The 24,011-nt window shown below is 42.4% G+C and overlaps 1 protein-coding gene across 4 annotated transcripts in view; it reads left to right on the top strand.

Annotated features, from left to right (window-relative positions):
- The window catches only part of DAAM2 (dishevelled associated activator of morphogenesis 2), a 212,857-nt gene that overhangs the window by 23,917 nt on the left and 164,929 nt on the right, over positions 1 to 24,011 (top strand). For 2 of the 4 annotated variants that reach the window (XM_087775931.1, XM_087775928.1), the window contains exon 1: positions 4,002 to 4,196. The exons of the other annotated variants lie outside the window; for them this stretch is intronic. The gene's annotated coding sequence lies outside the window, so the exon portion shown is untranslated. Of the gene's footprint in view, positions 1 to 4,001; positions 4,197 to 24,011 lie in introns of those variants that run through there. 4 annotated transcript variants of the gene reach the window in all.

Raw genomic sequence — 24,011 nt, 5'->3', positions numbered from 1 at the left:
AATTTTTAATTACTAATGAACATTATTTCAGATAAGCATTGTCCAGATCCCTACTTTTTCAAAGTTCAAAGCAAGTTCTCAAACTGCTGTATTAACACATTGAAGACGTGGGTTAGGATTGAAAAGCTTTAATCTGAAACTTACGTATCCCTGAATTGGAGCATAGTTCCATCCTTATTCATCAGGAAGTTAGTGGGAGTGGAATCCAGCCCTTAGATCTGATGGTGTGGTCTGAGCCCAAAGATAAAAATAATTTTAGAAGAATTATATTAACTAAAAGAACGTATATGCATGTCTGTATTGTATTGACTATATATGCGTCATTTCAGTCCCTCAGCGACAGAGCCCAAAATTTCTTGTGGCTCTTTGATAAGTAAGGATAGTGATGGTTCCATCACTGTGTTACATCCAGTGTCAGTGTATAGTAGTAATGCTGCTCTGCATGTCACACTCAAGAGATGCTCAAAACATTGTGTGCTATTTTGGAGACTGGGAGACATGCAGAAACAATCTCTGTAGGGAGGGTATGAAAGTCTTGCTAGTTCTGTAGCCTGCGGTGACTGAGGAGAAGCCTTTGACCCTACAGTTGCACTGGGTGGTGGTGTCAGGCAAGGCATGCAGCCAAGCTCACAGAGCCATGGTGTTTAATCTCATTGTCAGATGGAGCAGGCAGCCTGGCACTGGGTCTCCTCTCACAATGGGCACTTTTGTTGTTACATTAGTATACCCGTGTCCTTTTGTTTTGACAAGGGATCTAACAAACAGTTTATATCTCCAGAGGTGGAGCTTTTGCTTCTGCGTTCTATAAGGAATCTGTTTTTGAGCAGCAAATAACCTATTTGTTTTTGTATGTCCCTTTCCCCTTGTCTTTTCACTATTTGACTATTAAGGGTGCTTATACATAGATAATACTATAGCTTTTTGGTTTTGACCTTGGTCATCAGAGCCTAGAAATGCTTATAGAAATAGGCAGGTGATTTCTTTAATGGTCTTATTCCTAAATTCAGAAGGAGCTGCCTTTGTAAGTACGTTTGTGCTGTCTTGGGATATAGACCTTATGTGATACACTGTTCAGAAAGAGAAACATACTTTTTTTCTTTCTTGGTAGCTTTGGGATGACTTCTGGTTTTGCTGTCCCCTATAAGCTAAGACATCAAAATAGCTCCTACTAAATGTCACCTCTTGTGTGAGCGGATTGCTCTGCAGAATCAAATATTTTTTGCAAACTGCAACACTTTTCAGTTTTCACTGAGGTATCTGCAGTTCAGTATTTAATAACAAAAAGCTGGCTTCTCTGGCATCTTTCATCCCAGGCTGTTACTAATACAAGTATATATATTATATAATACCAGAGTTTAATGTACTTTTTTGTTATTGGGGAAACATAGTCACAGAAAGAATCAGTGAGTAATCTAGTTTCATTTACTGCTGACTAAATACCGAAGCGTGCGGCAGAATTCAAATTCTATGTATGTCCTTTATTTCATTTAATATATCACACATTTCTCCTACAGCCAGTAATAGAAACCAGGAGTTGTGCTGTAACCATTAGACAATGCTCTGTCGATGGAACATCCAGATGCTGCGGTGAGAGGGGGGGCAGCTTTCACATGGGATTATGAGGAGTATAAGGAGCACCATATGTAAGGAATAGCAGATATGCTTTTTTTTATCTTGACATTTATGGTGGTTAGATCATTCTGGTCCAGTGGCACAAGCCTGTTTCCTGCTGGGCACTTTCTAGTGTTTTGCATGTTCTTGTTTTGCGTGTGCAGAGCAATGGAGCATTGCTTTAGCTCTCTCCAAGCCCTGGTTTCTCTCCATCACTGGTATCTTTGCCATTCAAATCCCCATCCACTGCAGCACCGTACTCTCTTGTCTTGTAGACAGACTCTGCCTGTTTTGAATGTCTTAGAATAACCTTAGCTGAGGCATCAAATGGATGATCAGCTTTGTCTTGAAGATGAGTGTTTTGTTAACTTTTAACTAGTGAACAAGACATGGGCCACTTATCTTGGTTACACTGTATCATAATAAATAGTACAGTGTGCTAAGGTGAGAAGGGAGATAGTGTTGATAACGTGAGCCTACCTAACCCTTGTCCCTTGGCCTGCTGCTGCAGGTTAGTTTCTAGGGCTGGATACAGGTCTCTGGCTCCAGAACCTTGGCTGAAGGAAGGAGAGGGAGGCAAGAGAAGGAATCAGTTAATCATTCTCACCTCTCCTTTCAGCTCTTTCCTCTTCCAATGAGAAACTGAGAGGGCAGAGGGGAGAAAGGGGGCACCAAGAGAGTTAGGTGGAGCTCGCAAGGTGAAGATCAGCTGCAGAAAAAAGGGGGAAACAATGAGTAAAGGGGCAGGGACTTGGAGGATGAGGTGAAGAAAGTAGTAGGCAGAGATGTGAGTGGAAAGTGAGGATTATTAGACCAATGGAAACGTGTGAACAGAGGGGAGGACTGATGGAATTATAAGATCTCTTCTACTGTGCATCACATGTAGTTTGCATGTGTAGATCATGTAAAACTTTCCCAGGCTTTGTGCGGAGAAAGGTAAGAGCATAGTACAGCTCATGCCAGAGGAACCCTGATGGGTTCCTGTGATTTAATACAAGGCTAATAATGCTGAAGATTATAATTTAGTAATGTGGCTAAATGGCTACTTAGCTTACAGGGTAGAAGGTATGCATGCCAGTAGTTAAGGGATACCTACTAAGCCTGTTTGTGAAAGATCATTAGCATTAAAAGGGCTGGAATCACCTTTTGGTTTGTACCCACCTCCTTTTACCATAGGACCAAAGAAACAGAAAGACCTCACACGGGCTTGCTAGCAGTTTGTCCCGTTCTGTGCTTATTGTGCATTGGTGTATGTGAAGGCAGAGAGGACAGGACAGTGGTCACTTGGTCTCATCTTGTTTGGTTTGGCCTGCCAGTTTGAGGGTGATATTTTTGTCCTGTAACTTGCTTTCTCTGGTCGTGCCATTAAATATATATACATCTGTATGTATATGTATGATTTTGCCTTGTGATATGTGTTGATTGGTGTTGTCATCATGAGAGTTCAGTTATTGTAATGAAAAGAAATGACTTACATGTACAGAGAGCAAACCATATATTTCCATGAGTTAAAAAAAAGAGAGAGAGAGATTTTGCAGATGGTGTCACTATCTCTGAATTTCAGCGTTACTGTTTAACAGAGAATGCGGTTTCTTCCACTGCAGACAGCAACACACCCGAGGCAGACGACTCCCCCATATTCATCTAGCTATTAATACCAGATATAGTTGAATGTGAAGTCAGAAACCAGGAAACATGGTAGAAACAGTGGTTTACATGGGATTAAAGCTATCTGGAGAACGACCGAGGAGGAAAAACTGGGAAATGAGGGCTTTTTATTTAGTTAAGTCATATCCTCTCTGTTACAGGGAGTAAAATCTCTTAAGGTCAAAATGATGCGCGTTGCCAGGGGACATCCCTAACCCTAACGCCGCCGCAGCCCGGGGGCTGGGGTGGGTCCAGCACAGCGCGCGGGGCTGCAGCGGGCGCGCTGCGCCCCTCCGGCCTCCCCGCCGCCGGTGGGACCCCGCGCCCCTCCGGCCTCCCCGCCGCCGCTGCTGCTTCCTCCTTCGCCGGGCAGCAGCTCCCACCTATGTTGCGGAGGGTGTGAAGGAAGCAAAAATAAAAAAACCGCAACACCTGAGAGCCTTGAGTGAAAAGCTGTGTAGAAGAGCGGTGTTCTCGCTCCCAAGGCAGGTAGGTAGGAAACCGTCTCCTATTGCGATGGTTGTCGCCCGGGTCGGAGGCGGCGAGCCCACCTCTCCCGCCGCTCCGGCTCCAGACGCCTCCCCGGGCAGCCCCGGTAGCTCCCGGTTCGCGTGCGCTCCTGCCAGCCCGGAGCTTGTCCCTTTAAGAAAGTGCAGCACAGTAGCAGGGGCCGGCCCTGCCTCCCGAAGCCTGCAGCGCTGGAGCGGGGCTGGGGCATGGGAAGCAGTTCCTGATCTGGGCCCGAGCGAGCGCACACAGCAGCAGCAGCAACAGCAGCAGCCACAGCAGCCGCAGCCACCCCAGCTCCACTCGCTCAGCAGCATCCAGCGTGGGGATCAGCGCTCTGCCTGGCTCCCTGACACGGGCTGGACGTTCCTGAGCACTGAGCTCAGCTGCTGTAAAAAGCAAGTAGGAAAATATACAGCTGGATAAAATTGGTAAGTCGAACGAAAGTCACATCCTCCTCCTTGGGCTGCAGTGTTCCAGTCTCTTAATTTGTAATGTTTTTTGCAGGCCGTTTTTTTATTGTCTTCTAAGCAGAGCAGCTGGGAAAACATGGAGGCAAAATAAAAGTGTAAAAACGCTTGAAGGATTTGTCAGTGTTTGTGCTCTATTTTGAAATCCTCTTTCCACATTGACGCTTTGCTGCAGGAGTGGGGAAGGGGAAACCAGCAAGTGCTTTTGTACCTGGGGGGAAAGAAAGCTGGTAAGAGTTGTAATTGGCTTTTCTTGCGGAGGTGATTAAAGAGGGAGATTTGAAAAAAAAAAAACAAAACAACAAAACCTTTCAAGAAGCTTGAAGTGACTTGTCATTTACTTTTCCAGAGTAAAAGCAAATCTCGTGTTAAACAGTTTTAAAACGCACTGGGATGTGTGCAGGAGGAATAAGATCCTTCTTAAAACTGCGTTATGAGTGGAAATCTGGATGCCAAAGTATTGCCGAGCAAATGCTGTCTATGTTTGTTTAAATTTAACTAGCTACATTGGCAGCGCTGGGAGAGCGGAGGCATCAAGTGCCGTTTTCTCTGCGTCGGACAGAGGGCGCTGTTGCTGCATCGGCCATAACACGCCCCGAACGGGGCGTTGGTAACAGTTCAAGTGAAAAATCCGAGTAGACATCAGATGTTTTAAACAATTAAAACAGAAATTGTTCACACATACAGAAAGCTACAGTATATAGCATCCAGTTAGAGCAGTCAATGTTTTTAATTTTTGTCCCCTTAAGTTGTGGGGGTAGGTTTTTTGTTTGTTTTTTAAGTGATGATCTGAATTATAAAGAAAAATATAAATTCTGTTGATCAGCTCTAGAAATTAGAGCCTGGCTATGACCCTGTTGTCATTTCTGGAATGTGTTGTGGGGTCAGCCTGGATAAAGAAGGGGAGGGAAAGTGTGGAATCTCTTGACAGAAAACTTACTTCAGTAATGGTGTGGGACATGAGGAAGAACTCTCACTCAGTGTTGATCAAGTTGCAGGCCAGAGTTAGATGTCTTATATGGGAATGTATCCTTTGTATCCAGCACAGATGTGTAGCAGAGGTTGGAGATCTATAAGCTGAATAATAAGACCTGTAAACCCTAATGACGGAACCGCATATTGTCAAGTAGTTTGGGGAAAGATGGGGGAACATGTTAAGGCAGGCATACAGCTTTCTTCCTAGAAATCCCAATACCACTACCGGTGCAAGAGGCTGATAGTTGTGCCATGTTTTACCCATGTATAATGAAGAGTTAGAGAATACAGTAACAGACTGTCCTTACCTCTGTGTATGTATACTTGCTTATGCTTACCCTGGTGTGTATAATAATATTCTGTTGCTTTGTGGAATAGGAATTTGGGTTTCCTAGAATCAAAGGCTTTAAAAGGAATGAAGGTATTATTTTAGCTGGTGCAGTTCTATTGTGAGTAGAGAAGGATCAGGGCTGTCAAGTTCCCGTCTGATACAACCTCTATTAGAACTTGATGTTTTTGTTGTGACCTGGGGCTTTGGTTGTACCTTGAACAACAAGATATTTCTGTCTGGCTCTGTTGCTGTTACACAAATCACTTGCAGTGGAGTGGAAAGATTTGCATGTTTTGAGCCCTTAATGTGAGACATGCTGGGCAAAGCAGATTAAAAGAACTGAATGACCATATGGAACGCAGTCATTCAGACTCCCTCATTGAAAAGTTTAGACTGCTACTAGTTCTGCTGAATCAGTGGAGTATGTGAGCAGAAGTCAACTTTCTTACCTGCAAGAGACAGTTAAATGGTTATTGTGAGGCAGTGCATCCTTGGGATATTAGTAGTTTTTCAGGGAAAAAGTAGCCATTTCTTTATACTCCTTATGGTTCATTAGACATCCAGGTACGAATGGCCCTTTGAAATGATTTACTGGATCAGAGGAAAGATTTCCCTCTTCAGTTCATCTCTGAACTAGCAGGCACTAGTCAGATGTCTGACTGCTGCTTCAGTAATTTATTGAGGAATATTTTTCGCTTTCCTTCAAGCAGACTACTTGATGGGATTATTCAGCTGTCCCCTGTGTGTTGTGCAGGACTTGCTGGACCCCTGGGCAGTGGAGAAAGTTCATTGAGAAAGATAGAGCTATCGGACATCCTGAGACACACTTGACCCCAGCAGATGCTTGTCTTGGTAGGAGGCTAATTTATTCACTGAAAGTGTATCTCCTCCACTGTCACTGACGTTCAGCTAAGCTCTTATCAGTTCCATCTCCCCATCTATTTCATTTGTCTGCACGACATGTTTAATATGACAGTTGAAGTGATTTCAGTTCAGTTCTCCTACTTGGCTATATTTCAAATTAAAATCTTTGCTTCACAAATGGAAGAGGCAGTTTGATGTGCCTGATCCTATTTTTACTGTGTTGTTTGGAAATTCACTTTAGTATGTGTTTTATTTTGCTCCTAAGTATTTTTCTTTGAGTTACTTTGTACCTGAGAGTCCACACTGTAAGTCTGTCCATGGCTGCTGCTGAGGTCATACAGTTAACTCCTGCAGAGTCTCCAAAACATTAGCTTAATATGACATATGTGTGTGATATCCTCCACCTATATTTATGCTAAACTAAAGAAACGGAGCTTCCTTGAATAGCTTTTTTTCATTAGACACTGCTCTTTTTACCTACTAGTAGATACTTATGATGCGGGCGGTGCTATAAATTCTGTGCCTGCCATTGGAGTGCTTGTCTACTACTTGCTTACACTAACTCTGCTGAGTGAGTCTAGCCAGAGCAAGATTCATGGTTACTCACCAAATTACTGACAGTTTGGTTTCTAATATTATTAGTTTGGGTCATTGTTTTGCAGAGCTTCAGGTTCTTGTTGTTAATTCATCTTTGAGCATCTTGTCACAGTCTGCTTAATGAAGCCTACTGCAAAATCCTTTCTCTAAGAATGTTTCTGGCTTCACGCAGTGCAGGATGTTACCGCAGGTTATGAAGGCTTGTGATGCTCATATAGGTGAGATGAATCTGGCCTTATTTTCTGTTGTAGGTAAAGCCTCTTTTTACTTTATATAACAGAAGCAGGATCCCAACTTAAAACCTCAGGTTCATATCAAAGACTCACTGTGCTGATAGCGTTGTTCTTTGATAACAGACTTCATAGACAATTTTTTACACTGAACAGTGATAGATGTGGTTTTATGTCTGATTTATTTGCCTATCTCTACTTTTGCAATCATTTGGAATGCCACATTTTTATGTTTATCAGTATAAGTGGAGACCTCTCAAGTCATTGTCCTATGCAACATCAAAAAATGTCGACTTGCAGAGAAGGTGAAGGAAAGTAAATAAGATTTAATAGCTCTGAAGGTGGAGATGGAAAGGAATTATTGCAGGAATGTGTTCCCCAAAGAATAATTTCAGTGGAGTAGATACCTGTATGCAGCTAGTCCTGACTCTTCCAGACAGACTATGTCAGACCTGCCAATGCTCATGTGCATGAGCATCCTCCAAGGAATTAATTTATTTCCATCTTCACATATGTACAGCTGTCATCTTGTGTCTGAAACAGTTGATGACTGAGCTGTTCCTTTTTCTTATCTGTAGTTCCAAAGTTCTTTTCTTCTTAACCAAATTCATCAGAATCCTTGGAAAACATCAATCTTTCTTTAATCTCAATCCATTATTGAGAGTATTATTTCTTAAATGTAAAAAATAATGAACAAGAAGTCTTCAAAAAGCCTTTAGGCACTCTACCAGTTTAATTACACTTACAAAAACATGGTAGTGACCTAATATATCATTAAATAATCACATTTAAATACTGCACTGACCTTGCCAGCCAGTAAATCAAAGCAATGGCGAAATCCCTTTTGTTCTCTTTGCTACACCCTGAAACCTGTGAAATAATCTTCTGAGCACTTAGCGAAAGTGTGTATCAAGTTGATGTGTTTTGGAGCATGAAATGGGGAAAAGAGGTAGGAATTTCTAGATTCCTAGGGACCAAAAAGGCCCTGCTGAGATCCTCCTTCCTTCTTTATAATCAGATAAGTTCAAGAGACCATGGATTGTAAAGGTTCCATATGAGAAGAGAAAACAAAGTGGCAGCTAGCAGTGCTGTTACTGAGTATGGGCTGCACTTCTCAGTGCCTTCATTGGAAAGGATAACTTTTATACTCAGGGCTGTTGCTTGCCATCTTGTCAAATTGTCCTTTTGGGGAGGGGGTGGGGGGTAACTGATTCACAGTGCAGCTGCTGACTTTTAAAGTGGAGCATAGAGCAAAAGCCGTTCTAAAGTCTTCGTCTGCATCATTTTGTTTCCTTCTCTCATGCATTGTTCTAGTAAAGAAACTTGACGTGCTGAGAAACGTGCATAAGCAGAAGGAGCATCAAATAATGAACTGTCTTTTATGCCATGTGGTGTATAACACAATATCCAGGTGCAGCAGGTAGGCTAAAGGCACCCTTTGCAACTGCCCTTCCCAGTTCTTTTCACTTGTGCTTCACTTTTTTTTTAACTGCGCATTCTGTCATTTATCCAATATGATATGTTAGCCAAATTGTGTGTCTAGCTCTGCAGTCTCTTTCTAGATGTATCAAGACCTGTAACTTTACCTACATCTGTCTGTTAACTGGCATGATCATGTAGCTGTGTTTATTTTGAAATCCATGGAAAGTACATGGAGAAACACTGTAATTTCATTTGTCCAAGAGAATCTTTTCCAGCAGCTGATGAAACCCAAGCTCATGCCAGATGAAAAGCTTTTGTGTTATCATTTTCAGTTAATTAAAAAAATAAACCCCAAATCCCTTACAGCGGCAGTTTTATAAATACTATGTGTGTGCATGCCTACACTAGTGCTTCACTCTCGTGTTGACAGCTTGTGCCTTTGACAGCAGACTGGGCATTATCATACACTTTCAGGTACAGAACGCGATGCAGGGAGGCAGGGGATGGATGGAGGATCTTATTTTGTTTTGTTTTGTTTTTTAAATACATCTTACTGCAGCTGAAACAGACCCAAAAGAAAACAAAACCTTCAGTGTTTGCATCAAATTGGTATTTTTTTGTTGTTTTTTTTTGAAGAAAACGTGCTAAAGGCTCAATTTTATCTGGGCAAACAAAATGTTTTTCTGGCAATTTGATACTTTAGTAAAATGAACAGTATCTTTGATTAAATGTGCCAAATTTGTGTATGCTAAAAGGCAGAAAGCTGGGTTTTCTTGAATAGAGAGGTGCACTGGCAGCTGGGGCTGAACCACCTCTTGGCACCCGCATCTATCTATTAAGCGCAGATCCCAGTAAGCTGAAGGATTATTATCTTTCAAAAATCTTGGACAGCTTCACCGGTGAGTTGGATTTCTTTTGTTTTCATTTTAAGAAGGCAAAATTAATTTAGTTTGGGTGAAAGCTGTTAAACTGACAGCCCTGGAAGACCGCAGTCCCTTTGTTCAGCCACAGAACAAGTAATGCCTTGAACCATGGCTGAGTCAGCTTCCCCAGTGCTGCTCTAGCTGTGCGTTTTGGTCTAGTCAGAGGATCAAAACTGAAGTGCAGCATCCTTCTGTTCAACTTCATTTTTTTGGCCAGCATTGTTAGATTGCCAACAAGGGGCTGACTAGTTAGATTTGGGATAGCTTCTTCTGTAATCTGTTTAGGTTATGCCCACAGAAGTCCTTGTAATCTTTTTGTTTCAAGTGACAAATAATACCGTGGCAAACTCACTCGCTTCTCAGGACAGCCTTGATCAATTCGTTTCACACAAGCAGCCATCAAATGGGAACGGTTTTTGTTCGTTATCCAGAATGGATTCAGCCTAGTGACCTGGTGGAAGGACATACTGTGTTCCATTACCATCCCTCTGAATCGTTCAATCACCCGATGCGTTTTTTCAGTACTCCACTTGCGTTAGACAAGTCCTGTGTTTTTAGGCTCTGCATTCTTTGCCTGATTCAGAGGGCCTTTGGAAAGTTGCATGTGGGCTTTTGCATTAAGCTCACCTAGAAGTCAAAGACTGTGAACTGCAGATGCTTCATTTCAGAGTGGAAGGTGGGAGAGAGGCACTATGTATGACAGTGGCACAGGGGTCGTGGTAGTACCGACAAGGATGTGTAATAACTTTAGTACAGACTAAACTTGTTGGCAGGGTGTTATATTTAAAAAAAGAGATACTGTTTTTAAACATTATGCAAACTTCATATTTTCATGTTTGTATATATGTGCTATTCCCTTTTTCCTGAGATTTAAACGATAATTGTCTTTTAATCATATTCTCTAGAAAAAAAATCTTCGATTTCTGTCTATAGAGTACTTGGTCATAAAAGTGTATATTTGTACTGGAAGCTGTTTTTCACTCTGCGCTGGTTATTTTTTAATTACACGTTACTCAGGTTATAGAGTGAAACTTGGCCAGGTAGTTCCAACTTCCTGTTTCTTGTTCACTTCCCTAACAGTTCTTTCATCGTCTAATACTGTACAGCGTTTGGGTTGGAAGCCCTTCAGGGATTTATTTATATTGAACAACCTTTTTTTTACACTTAAGAAAATACTCAAGAACAAATAATGAGTTCTAGTGACGTTAGGTTTTAGTCAATAATGTTGTGCTTTTGCCAGCCGTCCAGTGTCATGCTTAAGGTGGCTGACTTGTAGGTGAAATTCAAATGGAAAAATGAAAATGTACTCCAGCCAAGTTGTTTTTCTCTGTTTCATTTATCTTTTCAAGACACCTTAATTAGCTGGAAAGAAGGCAACTACTGCAGAGCTTTGACTTTGAGCACAATGGAGAGAGAAGAAGAAAGTGTGACTGTCAGGGTTTGGAGACTTATGCTCATGCTTGCTAATTTGACTTCCTTCATATCCCAAGGCCCAGACAGTCAAAATAGCTCTGAGTTACATTTTTGGCTTCTCAGCCTGAGAACCAAATGACATTAATAGTCAGGCATCTAATGTGCAAAATTCTTTAGGAAAATATAGCATCTTGTACCTCAGCAATATTTGAACTCTCTTGAAAGTCTTGTCTCTCATCTTTACTTGGTGGTTGACAGGAGTCTTTCCATATTTCAGAAAGATTTGCTAATCTGCACAGGGTGCTGTAAGATGCTTTATTAAAAGAAACTTTTTTTTAATGCCTTTACGTGCTTTAATATTATTTCTTTGGGAACCAGAGCAAAGATCAGCAGGACTGGAGTTCTAGTACAGGGTACTTGCAATATGGCTTGTTTTGCCATCCAACCTTTAAGTTGTGTTTTGTTTTGTTTTTTTGTTTTGTTTTTTTGTTTGTTTTGTTTTGTGGTTTGGTTTTTTTTTTTCCTAAAAATTTACTTAATATACAAAACACTTTGACTCTCAAAATGTGCTAGACCAACAGGGGACCAGTGCATCATTCTCAGCACTCAAAATTTCTTGTGGGACAGCAGTCACGGGGAACTGGTGGGTTACCAAATAGGTCTAGTGACTCTGCTTCTGAGGACCACTTTGTATGGAGCACAGCTGAAAATCCACTGGAACAAACCAGCAGCACCAAAAGAACTTTCTGCATTAAAAACTGTTATTCTCTTCTGCTTCCTCAAATGTGAAAGATCAGATCTGGTAAAGTGTCTTGGTGTCTGTGGACAGGGTTAGATAGCTACTGCTATACAACAGTAGGTAGTAAACGATGCGTATTTAAGAATATATAGTTGGATGAATAATGGCATATGGATACATGTAGGTATGAGAGTGATCATTGCTTTGTAGCTGTGCAGTTTGAAGGGCCTTAGGTGGATTTGATTCTACACATAGCTGCGTGTGTGGAAGGGATATACATGAAGTTATCACGCTACTTGGTTTATTGAGCCCCTTATCCCAGTGTCTGAAACTGTGATTTGTTATGCTGTGATATGATCCGAAATAGAACCACAACTCACTGTAGCGGGTTCTTTCAATCCCCTGGGGATGTTTGTCTGGCTTAAATGCATGAAACTGAAATGTGTAATACAGAGCTGCAGCTTATAGATCAACACTGACTCCATTTGTGGGAATGAATGAATACCTCATGTTTGATGTGCTGCGGGAGAGTTCACAGATGACTTCTTATGTTACAGTACTATATTTTTCATGCTTTTTCACCTTCATATGTTTTGCTTTTTCTTCTGTGTGTAGAATAGGGTGGTATTATCCTGGGTTTTTCAATATAGAAATAGAATGTGAAAAGATTTCTCCCTGCTGACTCTTCTTAATGGTTTCAGAGACTTCTTTCCAGTAAAATTTTGGTCAAGTCTGAAAAAGACAGGTGATTGCTTTTGTACCCATCCACACATTTCACAGCTATGAAACTTCTTTGTTTAACTTGGATTCTTCCTGAATGATTTGCTGTTTTAATTTTCTCACTTATCTACCCCTTTTCATAGTTCCTTGACAGCTTTAACCCCTGGATGCAGGTCTGTAAAGATAACTTCTCACAGTCTAGTTTAATGATTGCATGATAAGTGGAAAGGTTCACCTCCATGCTGTTCTTTGCAGGTAGTCATAGATATATAGAACTCTATTACTGATTCAGTGTTCCCTTATGATCCAAATTTTTACCTGAAAGTATTGAAGTCCCTATAGGTGGATAAATTCTGCTCAACGCCCCCCCCCCATAAATTCACTTAATAAAGAAAGCAGATTCACCCTTACGCTAGCTGCCCTGCTAATATTCTTGTTCTATTGCACCTCGTCTCTGGATTCTATTTATTTATTTATTTATCCTGTCTTGGCTCAGCAGAGGATGAGGTGTGCAAGGCTGAAAGAGACCTCCTGAGTCATGGAGTACAGCATTTCTGTAATTGCAGGAAATTATGTTGCAGGATTCCCTTTGTAGTTTTATCAGTCTTTGTCTCAAAATTAAATAGCTTTTGCTCCTGTTGTTTCCTATTGGGAAGCCATTCAAGAACCTCACTTCTCTGATGTTTAGGAATCTGCTTCTGATTTCCAGACTAAATTTGTTCATAGCCAGTTCATGCCCATTTGGTTTTGTGCCAACACTGGTCTTAACTTTAATAGTTCTTCCCCTTTCTTACAATCCTCCTGTGATCTGAGAGTATTCTTGACTTTCTCTCTTTCTGTTTTTCACTAAGAAAGGAATATAATTAAAGTTGTGTTTCTCTTTGCAATGTTCTTCATTATCAGTGTCATCGTGCCTTGGTTTGATAAATTCTTTAGTCTTGAGAGCTTTTTAGTCTTTCCCGTCAATTCTCAGGCAGACAAAAGCAGGAAAAGGTGGCTGTTCACATTTTACTAGGGAGGCAGACAATATGTGTAATTTTCTGGTAACTCTGGGGCCCAGGTGAGGTGGGGAGAAGGAGAAAGTGGCCTGTATGTTTTTGCATCTGTGAAAAGCTTTCAGTGGGGACTTTGTGAAGAATGACTTGGGTCTGAGGATCTGGTGCCTGGGATAGGCAAAGGCGGTGATCCTGTTCTTTCATCCAGTCCAGCTCTCCCATCCTTCTGTAAAAACCTGCTTGCAATGAGCCAGCTGATAAAACTTTTGGAGGGAATGCAACTTGCAAATGAGTTTTTGAGGGCAACTTTCCAGCTGTTTCCTCCGAAGGAATGAGGCAAGCAGCTCCCAGAGCCCCAGACGAATGCCTGGGATCTTTCTTCTCCGGAGTGTGTGGAGAGTCCCTGAGAAGAGCTGAGAGTCCGGGGGCTGATGGAGAGATGAAGCCAAAGGCCTGTAGTGGGAACCTCCTGCTGTCAGGATCCCACGCTAAGCTGCAGTTGAGGGCGGGCATGGAGGGGAGAGAGAGCTGAGTAAGGTTTGCTGTGGCCTTGTTATGTTCCCATGAAGCTTTCCTCTCTGGGCAGTGCTCAATGGCATAATTTACAAGATTCCCCAAATGCCCTTAAACTCAGTAGAAAAAAATGTATAGTCCATTCAGCATGCTACTGTACTTTATACTATACTTATCAGCATGCTACTGATCTTAAAATGGTATGATTAAGGTTGGATGTCTCTTATAAGACAGCTTTTTATTTAACGGAGTGTATCAAAACCAGGACTTTTTGCAGGGAACTATCAGACACAGTCAAACTGTCTGAGGTTTAGGGTAGAATTTTGGGGCAGGAGGACAAAGGGTGGAGAGGAGGGAGAGCCAAAACAAAAGATCTGACTCCTGGAGTAGAGCAGATGGTAGGTAGTAGGTAGGTAGAGCTGATGGTGTGAGAATAGTGGGACTTCTGTTTGGATCCATCAGCTTAAGGTGAATATGGTGGTTCTGAGCTCTTCTGAAGTCAGTGTCTGTATTTTTCTGTGTATGCTGAGTTACAAAGAACTTAAACCACCTTTTTTTTCTTTTTTAAATTTTTTTTTCCCCCGTGATGCAAAGGCAGGGAAAAAAAGCCATTTCTCACCCAGTTCTAAGTAGAGCAGCTACATTCCAGGAAAAAGGTGTTGCAATATATTTTTAAAATTCAGCAAGACTGTAGCTAGGATAGCTCTACCCAAGCAGTTTTTCCTCTATACCCTGTTTTATTGTCTCCACCATTTCTGCGGTTAAGAGGTATGCACACACAGATATGGCAGCTTGCTGCATCATGCACTGCTTGTATTCCCTCTCTGCTGGGAGTTTACCAAGTAAGAAAGATAGCTCTGGAATCCTCCTGGAATGAAGGTGCCCGGGACTGGAGGAAAAGAATATGTGGGACTTGTTCGCTGATCAGTAATTCAAAGTAACTGTCGTTTCTCTTGTCCAACAGATCTATTTAAACAGTCTTAATCATTCATTGCATGAGGTGCTGATGCTCTGATGACCATAAGTAAATACATTTTAAATTGCCTTGTATGCAAAGAAGCAGAACCAGTGTCTTTTTTTTATCCTAATGATCTCCAGCAGGAAGAGTCTAAGCTTCTAGGTAAAGTATGTCTCTAGTCAGTGCCAGCATAGACTGAGTAGAGCTAGCTGGAGGTACCCTGTGCCTACTAGATTTTTCAGAGCCCAGCATACTCTTCTGTTTTACGACAAGCCCTTGTAGTTACTCATTGGTTCTTTGCTCATTTATAAAATACAAATGGTAATGATCAGCCCTACTTATGTAAGAAAATAGGCTGTTTGAAAATCTTTCCATTTTTGGACTCAGAGTGTACCCTTATGCTCTGATTGCATTTTGTGATGGTCTCCTAAGATGAAGAAGTGACATTAATTGTACTATACCTATACTTCTGTTCTCTCATTGGAAATGTGTGACAGAATCAGGAGAGGATGCCTGACCGGGTCCATGTGTTACCCAGGCATTCCTTCTCCCATGGAGGTAATGCAGGTTTCATGCAGCTCCTGTGGTTCAGTCCAGAAGGCACAATGAGGACTCTCTGAGCCCTGTGTGCAGGCAATAGGTGCTGAAGGTGTTCTCAGGACACTAAAAAAGAGGTGGGTCCCTATGCTGTTGGTGCTTGGTCAGTACTCACCAGGACTTAGGAGGCTGAAGTTTAGCCACCAACCCAAATATGGCTTCTTGGGGACTCTAATCAAACATCAATAAGCAGTCCCTCACTGTTCTCTCTTTTTGGCTCCTCACTTACCGAACAGAAACTGAAGAGGGTCATGACAAGCAAAGGTTGCTCTCTGAGTCCTGCTGGTGAATCTTGTTAGAGTTCCTTGGTCGGGATTAGTTGTACTTTCTCCCTCCAGAATCCTGGGGAGAGGGTTCACACAGGACAGGCAGAGCCAGAAATAAATGTGCTTTAAAAAGGCAGTATAATGTCCATAGAAGGAAAAAAATGGCTGGATTCAGCTTGCAGGAACAACAAAATTCTTTGCTCTTACCTTCCACCCCAACATCCTCCCCTGGCAAACGTGATACTGAATACATTTAACAGGTTCAAACTTTGAGGCCCTGATGCTGAGCATGCCTCTGTGTTTTTTTTAATTTCTTGGTAAATATATACATTTGTGATACACTGAGCATACTGTGCATGGTACTGTAAGGCTCACTTGCAAATGCAGCTCTGTTGTTTGTCTGCAGCTCACAGTTGCCATTCCTTCAGAAGGGCAAGGCAAATGACCAAAATTATCCTTTTCCAGTGGGTAACACTTCCAGGAAGAAAAGACATACCTGAATGCTCCTAGGCATGTGGCAGCACTAATGCTGGGGAAAGGGGAGTCTTTTTTCAGAAGTAATGCAACAGGTGGTTTAAACAATGATATGAGGAAGAAGGGTAGTCTAGTCTGAGCAGAAAACAAATACTTTTTAATTAAAGAGGTCCTCATGTAATGAAAGGTTTTTGTTGTGGTTTTTTATGGGGGGAGGGGGTTGTCGTTGGGGTTTTTTGGGGTTTTTTTGACCATCTAGCTCTTGATACATAGCCTTGATGTAGCCTGAACAAGAACCTGATGGTTTGTTTGAAAAGAACAGCATCTCCATTCATCAAATCAAGATGTCGTGCTTTAAATTGAAAGGCTAGTTAAATAGTCAAAAGAGAGTATTATGAAAGTTTCATTGTTATAGAGGCTTTCAGTTACAGTGATGTTTTTAGTAGCACTGTTTTTAGACTGGATTGTTTTGGGTTTTTTTTTAGCCTCTCTGGTATTAGCAACCTGAGATTTAGTTTCCAGGTGATTTTGTCCTTCTGTTCAACAGGATATATTTCCATTACGAATAAGGACCTTTTGCTAAAATGTTTTTGTACGTGGCCTTCTTGTTATCTTTCACCATTGTGTGTTTGAGAGATATTCATGGGAGCTTTGTGCACAGCTGACTGTTTGGCCACCTCTGACTTGCTTCCTGGTAACAACACCAAAGGCATTTAATATTTGTAATGTAAAAGACAGGATTGCCCTTGACTTATTGACAGCAATCAATGCCAAGTCTGGAGTCAGAATGGCCACAGCTGTTATCAGGTGTGGAGGCAGGAAAAATCTCTTGGTGGATCTTATGCAGGACTCTCTTTAATGTGTGCTATATAGAGATTATTCCTCTGAAACACAATTGAATTTCGCAGTTAGATGGGAAATGGACTGGATCTATTCATGGTGGCTAAGGAAAGAGTTGGCAGTCAAACAAAGCTGGCAAAAATCTGGTACTACTGATATACATTAGAGCTTTGCCACTGACTATTTGTTATGCAAGATTGAAGTTTAGCTGTTGCAAGATGATTATCTTCTTGATCAATTATGTGAGTCTGACATTCAGATCTTGCCTTGCTTGAAAATATTTCTAAAAGGAACCTTGAGATTGCTGTATGTGCTTAATACATAAGACAAAGATCCGGAATATACATAGACAGCACTGTTAGGTTATGAAACTGGCTTTAGCCTATTCTGATTTTTCTTGTGAAGTAGGAATATTGGTAATTCTGGAAATGAACGTGTTCTCATTTCAACATTGTGCAGATGGGTACAATTTCCTTAATTAAGTTCTCTCATAATCAGCGTGTAGTTCTGCCTCTGATCTTTTTTTACTCATTACCAAGTCTTAATTTGTAGAGAGTTTCCTTTTTAAGTGGTTTTAGATGGAGTTCAGCTTTCCTGAGGCAGGCTGCAGGCCACTTTCTGGGAAATGTTTACTGGGTCTTTATCAACATGAACTATACCCTACCCAACCTGTCTGAACATAGTCCGGTTCTGGGTGTGTTCTGTAACCAGAGAATTGAAAATTGATGGTACTTTACCCTTTCTTACAAATGAGTAAATACCTCTTAGTGGCATCTCTGGGCCCAATCAAAAAAGATCTGTCTTATCGCAGTTCCTTTGAACAGCCCAAAAGCAGCTCTTCTTCCTCCCCTCTTGTTTTAACTTAAAACATAATTATAATTTAGTTATGAACACGTTCTCTTATGCAGACAGAGATCATGATGAGTAACAGATGGTACTCCAGTCTTACCTTTCCAATGCAACTTGCAGAAGAAACTATGCATTACTGCACTCTCTAGTCATTCTTCAAGAGAATAGCAGAGGGTCTTGGGAATCCTGACTTGCTGACTGTATTCTTGGCTTTGGGATAAGGTAGGAGGGAATACAGTTTACCAGTTAGAGTAGCAGACGGGTGACTTGGATTTCTAGTTCATTAAGTATATCCCCTGTGCTTGCCTGTGTGGTATGGAAGAGCAGCCTGTGATTCTGAAGACTGACTCGCTGCCTAACTTTGGTGAATCACCTAACTATTCTGGGTGGGATCCAGACCTCATCAGAGTTGGTGCCAGCACCCTTATTTTGGCTTCTCTGAAAGTCTATTCTTTCTCAGTCAGTGAGATTGATTTCTATGTAATCATCTTTTTGGGGGCTAGATTTTTATCAGTCAGTCATCTTGGCCCTACATGTCACAGATGCGTGTCATATTTTCCAAAATTTGACAGTCTGTTAACATTTGTTTCTCTGTCTGCTCTTTCTCTCCGTGCAAGAGTGGGTAGGCTTAAACTGGTGGGCTCAATCCATTGAATTAGGGAGACTCCCTAGGATGAAAGAAATATAATACAGCAATAGAAATGGTGAATGAGTTTGAAAGCTCCCTTCCTAATTAAAAGGGATGAAATCCATCTCCCACATTCTTTTATGTGATGGTAAGATTGTGTGTTTAGGTTAGGAGATTCAAATTGTTCCATGGAAAACTTTTACTCATCCTCACTTTTATCTTGGATGGATACACATGCGCATATGCACATATACACACGCACAGAGATACACAAGCTCTCCCTCCTTACAGTTCATGTACAATTACCTAACCTCTTCAAATCATGCTGTACAGGAATGTGTTTCTCCTATATTTCCCTGCCCACCTTAGCTAGAACTTAAGCAACTGAGTTGTCCAAAATGAAACTTTTAGGGTATTTAAAATATACTCCTTGGATTTTGATATCTTTTACAAAAATCCCAGAAAAGCTTCCATAAATCCCTGTGTCTCAGTGTCGTGGTTTAACCCCAGCCAGCAACTAAGCACCACACAGCCGCTCGCTCACTCCCCCGCGGTGGGATGGGGGAGAGAATCGGAAGAGTAAAAGTGAGAAAACTCATGGGCTGAGATAAAGACAGTTTAATGGGTAAAGCAAAAGCCACGCGCACAAGCAAAGCAAAGCAAGGAATTCATTCACTACTTCCCGTCGGCAGGCAGGTGTTCAGCCATCCTCAGGAAAGCAGGGCTCCATCACGCGTAACGGTTACTTGGGAAGACAAACGCCATCACGCCCAATGTCCCCCCCTTCCTTCTTCTTCCCCCAGCTTATATACTGAGCATGACGTCATATGGTATGGAATAGCCCTTTGGCCAGTCTGGGTCAGCTGTCCTAGCTATGCTCCCTCCCAGCTTCTTGTGCACCTGGCAGAGCACAAGAAGCTGAAAAGTCCTTGACTAGTGTAAACTCTGCTCAGCAAGAACCAAAACATCAGTGCGTTATCAACATTATTCTCATCCTAAATCCAAAACACAGCGCTCTACCAGCTACTAAGAAGAAAACTAACTCTACCCCAGCTGAAACCAGGACAGTATCCACCCCTTATTCCATACCATTTACATCATGCTCAGGTCCCACATTATCCAATACATCCTCATTAACCACCACCCCACTTATTTTATGGACCACCCCTGTAAAATGTCTGTAAAATGTCCATAAACATCCACAAATGTCCACATAATGTCCATTGAATTCATTTAGTCCGAGACTTTGGGCTCCATCTGTGATGGTGGTCACTCAGGACAGGAGAGGTGGTGTGTTACGTGGAGTTATTGGGCACCAAAGCCAGCTCAGGTTGGGTCACTGCTGCACTTGCACTGCTTCTTGTAAGGCTTCTTCTCCATTGGTTCAGGTGGTTCCTGGTATGGTAATTCCTATAACATGCAACTCAGATCATGGGTTACAACAATTTAAAGGTATTTCCATTACAATCTCCACCCCTGGCCCCTTTGGGCCAGGATTAATATTGCAAGGAACTCCTCCCCTTGCTCCTAGCCTGGCTAGCAATAAGGGGTTCTTGCTATAGTAATTCCCATAACATGCAACTCAAATCCCAGGTTACAACAATTTAAAGGTATTTCCATTACAATCTCCACCCCTGGCCCCTGTGGACCAGACCATTGGGCTTAACACTGCAATGGACTCCTCCCCTTGCCCCTGCTCCGGCTTGGACTTATCCACAGACTGCAGTCCCTTAGGGGTTTACCTGCTCCAAGCGGAGCCTTGTCTATGAGCCACAGTCTCTCCAGGGGTATACCTGCTGCGGCATGGATTTATCCACAGCCACAGTCACTTAGAGGTGCACCTGTTCCCACATGGCCTTCTCCATGGGCCACAATGCTTTCAGAGATATACCTGCTCCAGCGTGGCCTTGCCCACAGCCACAGTCTCTTCAGAAGTAAACTTGCTCCACCGTGGCCTTACCCGCAGCCACAGTCTCTTCAGAAGTAAGCTTGTTCCACCATGGCCTTACCCATGGCCACACGCTTTGAGGTGCTCCAGCATGACCTCATGCACAGCCACTGATGCCTCAAGGTGTACCTGCTGCAGCATGGACTTATCCACAGCCACAGATGCTTCGAGGTGTACCTTCTCCAGCGTGGACTTATCCTTGGGCCACAATCCCTTCAAGAGGTATATCTGCTGCGGCACAGACATAACCATGGCCACAGATGCTTCGAGACATACCTGCTCTGGCATGGGCATATCCACGTCCACAGACGCTTCGGGGTGTCCTGCTCCCGCATGGACTCATCCACAGGTCACAGTCCCTTTTGACTCGAGTTCACACTGGAGTTCCAGCCTGTCCAGTACAGCAGCACAGAAACAGCAGCGATGCCCTGGCCATCTGCCAGCCCAGGCGCATGGCTGTTGTTGTTATCAAAATGTTCCCAGGCACAGCAGAGTAAGATGATAAGCAGTTCAGCAAGCAGCAAAAGCAAAAAGCAGCCACTAACGAGCACTAGACTCTAATATACAGTAAGGCAAGCAAGCCCCATGGCAAGTACAGAAGCCTGCCGATTAATACCTAAACAGCAATACCTGCTATAACTTCCATCTAGCACATTCCAATTAAATCTGTCGTTATCTCGAACCCTTCGAGCCCCACGTTGGGCGCCAAAAAGGACTGTCGTGGTTTAACCCCAGCCAGCAACTAAGCACCACACAGCCGCTCGCTCACTCCCCCGCGGTGGGATGGGGGAGAGAATCGGAAGAGTAAAAGTGAGAAAACTCATGGGCTGAGATAAAGACAGTTTAATGGGTAAAGCAAAAGCCACGCGCACAAGCAAAGCAAAGCAAGGAATTCATTCACTACTTCCCGTCGGCAGGCAGGTGTTCAGCCATCCTCAGGAAAGCAGGGCTCCATCACGCGTAACGGTTACTTGGGAAGACAAACGCCATCACGCCCAATGTCCCCCCCTTCCTTCTTCTTCCCCCAGCTTATATACTGAGCATGACGTCATATGGTATGGAATAGCCCTTTGGCCAGTCTGGGTCAGCTGTCCTAGCTATGCTCCCTCCCAGCTTCTTGTGCACCTGGCAGAGCACAAGAAGCTGAAAAGTCCTTGACTAGTGTAAACTCTGCTCAGCAAGAACCAAAACATCAGTGCGTTATCAACATTATTCTCATCCTAAATCCAAAACACAGCGCTCTACCAGCTACTAAGAAGAAAACTAACTCTACCCCAGCTGAAACCAGGACACTCAGTGTTACTTTTTCCTCCTTCACTTTTTTATTTTTCATCTGTCAGGTTGATGGAATTGGTGCATGGAGTGTGTGGAATTGACACAGGCAGACCTTTCACTTCTCCATTCGTTTGTATATTCCCATTTCCTTGGACTTAAGTTTCATGTAAAGTGTCCTCACCTTCTCCGTTGCTTGCAAAAATCTTGAATTATATTTTTCCCTTGTCGTGTCACAGACATTGTCTTGTCTCTATGGCATTTTTGTCTTGAGCTGCCCTCTGTTAAGTTTCACAGGTGTCCAGATTCCCTGCCAAGTAGTGGGACTTTGAGAGCTCTACCTCTGAGCAGTACCACAGCCTTCTCAGATAACTGTGCTTGTCTAAATTTTACAGCCTTAAAATTCATATTCATCTCATGCATTTTTTTCCCTGGACTGTTATCCCTTGAATTCTATATTTATCTGGTCCTGACTGACTTCACCCGTCATTACCTTATGGTTTGTCTTTTGTCTTTGGTCTCATTCTCTACTTTCAGCTGTCTGTTCTTTTCCAGGGGTTGTCTTTCATCTGAACTTGAATAGCTACTGATTTTTGCTTTTCTACATTTAACCTGCTGATTGTGCCCTTTTGAAATACTTGTCCTCCCAGAATTTTTGGCTCAGATTAGTCTTCCTTTGTCACCTTTCTTCCTTTTCTTCCCCATTTGACGTTTTTCCCAGCTTATGCTTATCTGTTTGTGCATTCAGGCCTCCTGTCTCAACCTTCCATGTAGAGCAATAGTATAGATTTTCCAAAAGTTCATTCTTCCACAGGGGTATCCCTTCACGTGTCACCTTTCGAGACAGTCTTCTCTTACTGTGAGTTCTTAATTCTAAGGCAGTCTGTGATACAATAGCTGAGAAATATCATTGCTTTGATGTCCCACTGAGAATGAGTTTGAATAACAAAGAGCTTCTGAGAGCATCACTTGAGTGGATGAGTTTACAAAGCTTGATGGTTAAAAGAGGCACTTGCTCTAGTGAACATTGCTATAACATAAACTGTAATCTTACTCTTGGCCATTAACTTTTCATCCTGAAGTACTTTACAACCAACCAATTAATTTGGTGACATTGCACTTCTCTGTGAAATGATATTACTGACACTGTACAGAGGCAACACAAGTTGATTCTGTGCTGTGACGGGTACAGTACTGAATTACAGTCTCCTTTCCTTCCATCTCTAACCATTAGTATGCATGTTAGCTGACGATGAAATGAAGTTATGGAAAGCAATGGCAACTTACCAGTGTAGTATTTTTGTACCACTGTTTAGGACAGGAAATGCATGATGCACACAGACAGACCTGAGCCAACTTAATTCTGGGGAGCTTAGAAATCGGTGATAGTAAAGCTGTGGTGTCTTGAACTTGAGGTTAGCCACCTGTGTGAGTAACCTGACTTCTAAGCAGGCTTAGATAGCTTCTACAAAAGGCTCTGCTGTGATCCCTCAGTGCTCTTTTACCCAAGAAACCTAAGTTAAAGTTAGAATGCCGTGGCTTCATGTGCCACAATCAGGCCTTTCATTAAAGCTAGAAATAACCATAATTCGTCATATAGCAAGTAGATTTAAAAATACCTTGCTGCCCCTTTTTGGGGGACATAGTTCATATGTCTGTCTTCATATTTCCTTGCTTTTACTCTGCATTAAGGGTCTCTTGTTCTTCCTGTACCTCAGTTCCTCTGTGTACCCGTATCTGTGCACCTCTTTGTACCTTGAAGCTTCAGAGACTTGAAGGGCTGTGGTCAACTGTGGCATAACTCCTTTGCATTAGCCTAGTTAGCATTCACCTACACTGACCCCTTCATCGAATGACTCCAGCTGTCTCAGGTTCTCTGTTGACATACCAGGAAATGCATGGAGGAGGGTTAGAAGTCACTAGAGGTCGGCAGAGCAAAGGGGTGTTCAGCGTAAACTTCAGTGGTCTAGACTTAAAGACTGGCAATTGGAAAGCAAAAGATGAAATAACCAGTCTGCTTGTTTGGCTCCAGCTGTACAATTAAAAATCATAATACAGACACTATTGTCCTGCAAGTAGAGAATCCAAACCCAATATTAATAAAGCTGAAAAAGCATGGACATGAACACAGATGTAAATGCCCAACCAATCCTACGGTCACTGTGAAGTAACTTTGGTGTTACTGCTGGACAAATGTCACATTGAAATCCTAACAATGGTAA

Source organism: Nipponia nippon, unplaced genomic scaffold (genome assembly GCF_047370975.1).
Source record: "Nipponia nippon isolate SJK-2023a ecotype South Korea unplaced genomic scaffold, ASM4737097v1 scaffold_4, whole genome shotgun sequence".
NCBI lineage: Eukaryota > Metazoa > Chordata > Aves > Pelecaniformes > Threskiornithidae > Nipponia > Nipponia nippon.
The sequence above is the reverse complement of the archived record's forward strand: the minus strand, read 5'-3'. Positions and strand labels throughout refer to the sequence as shown.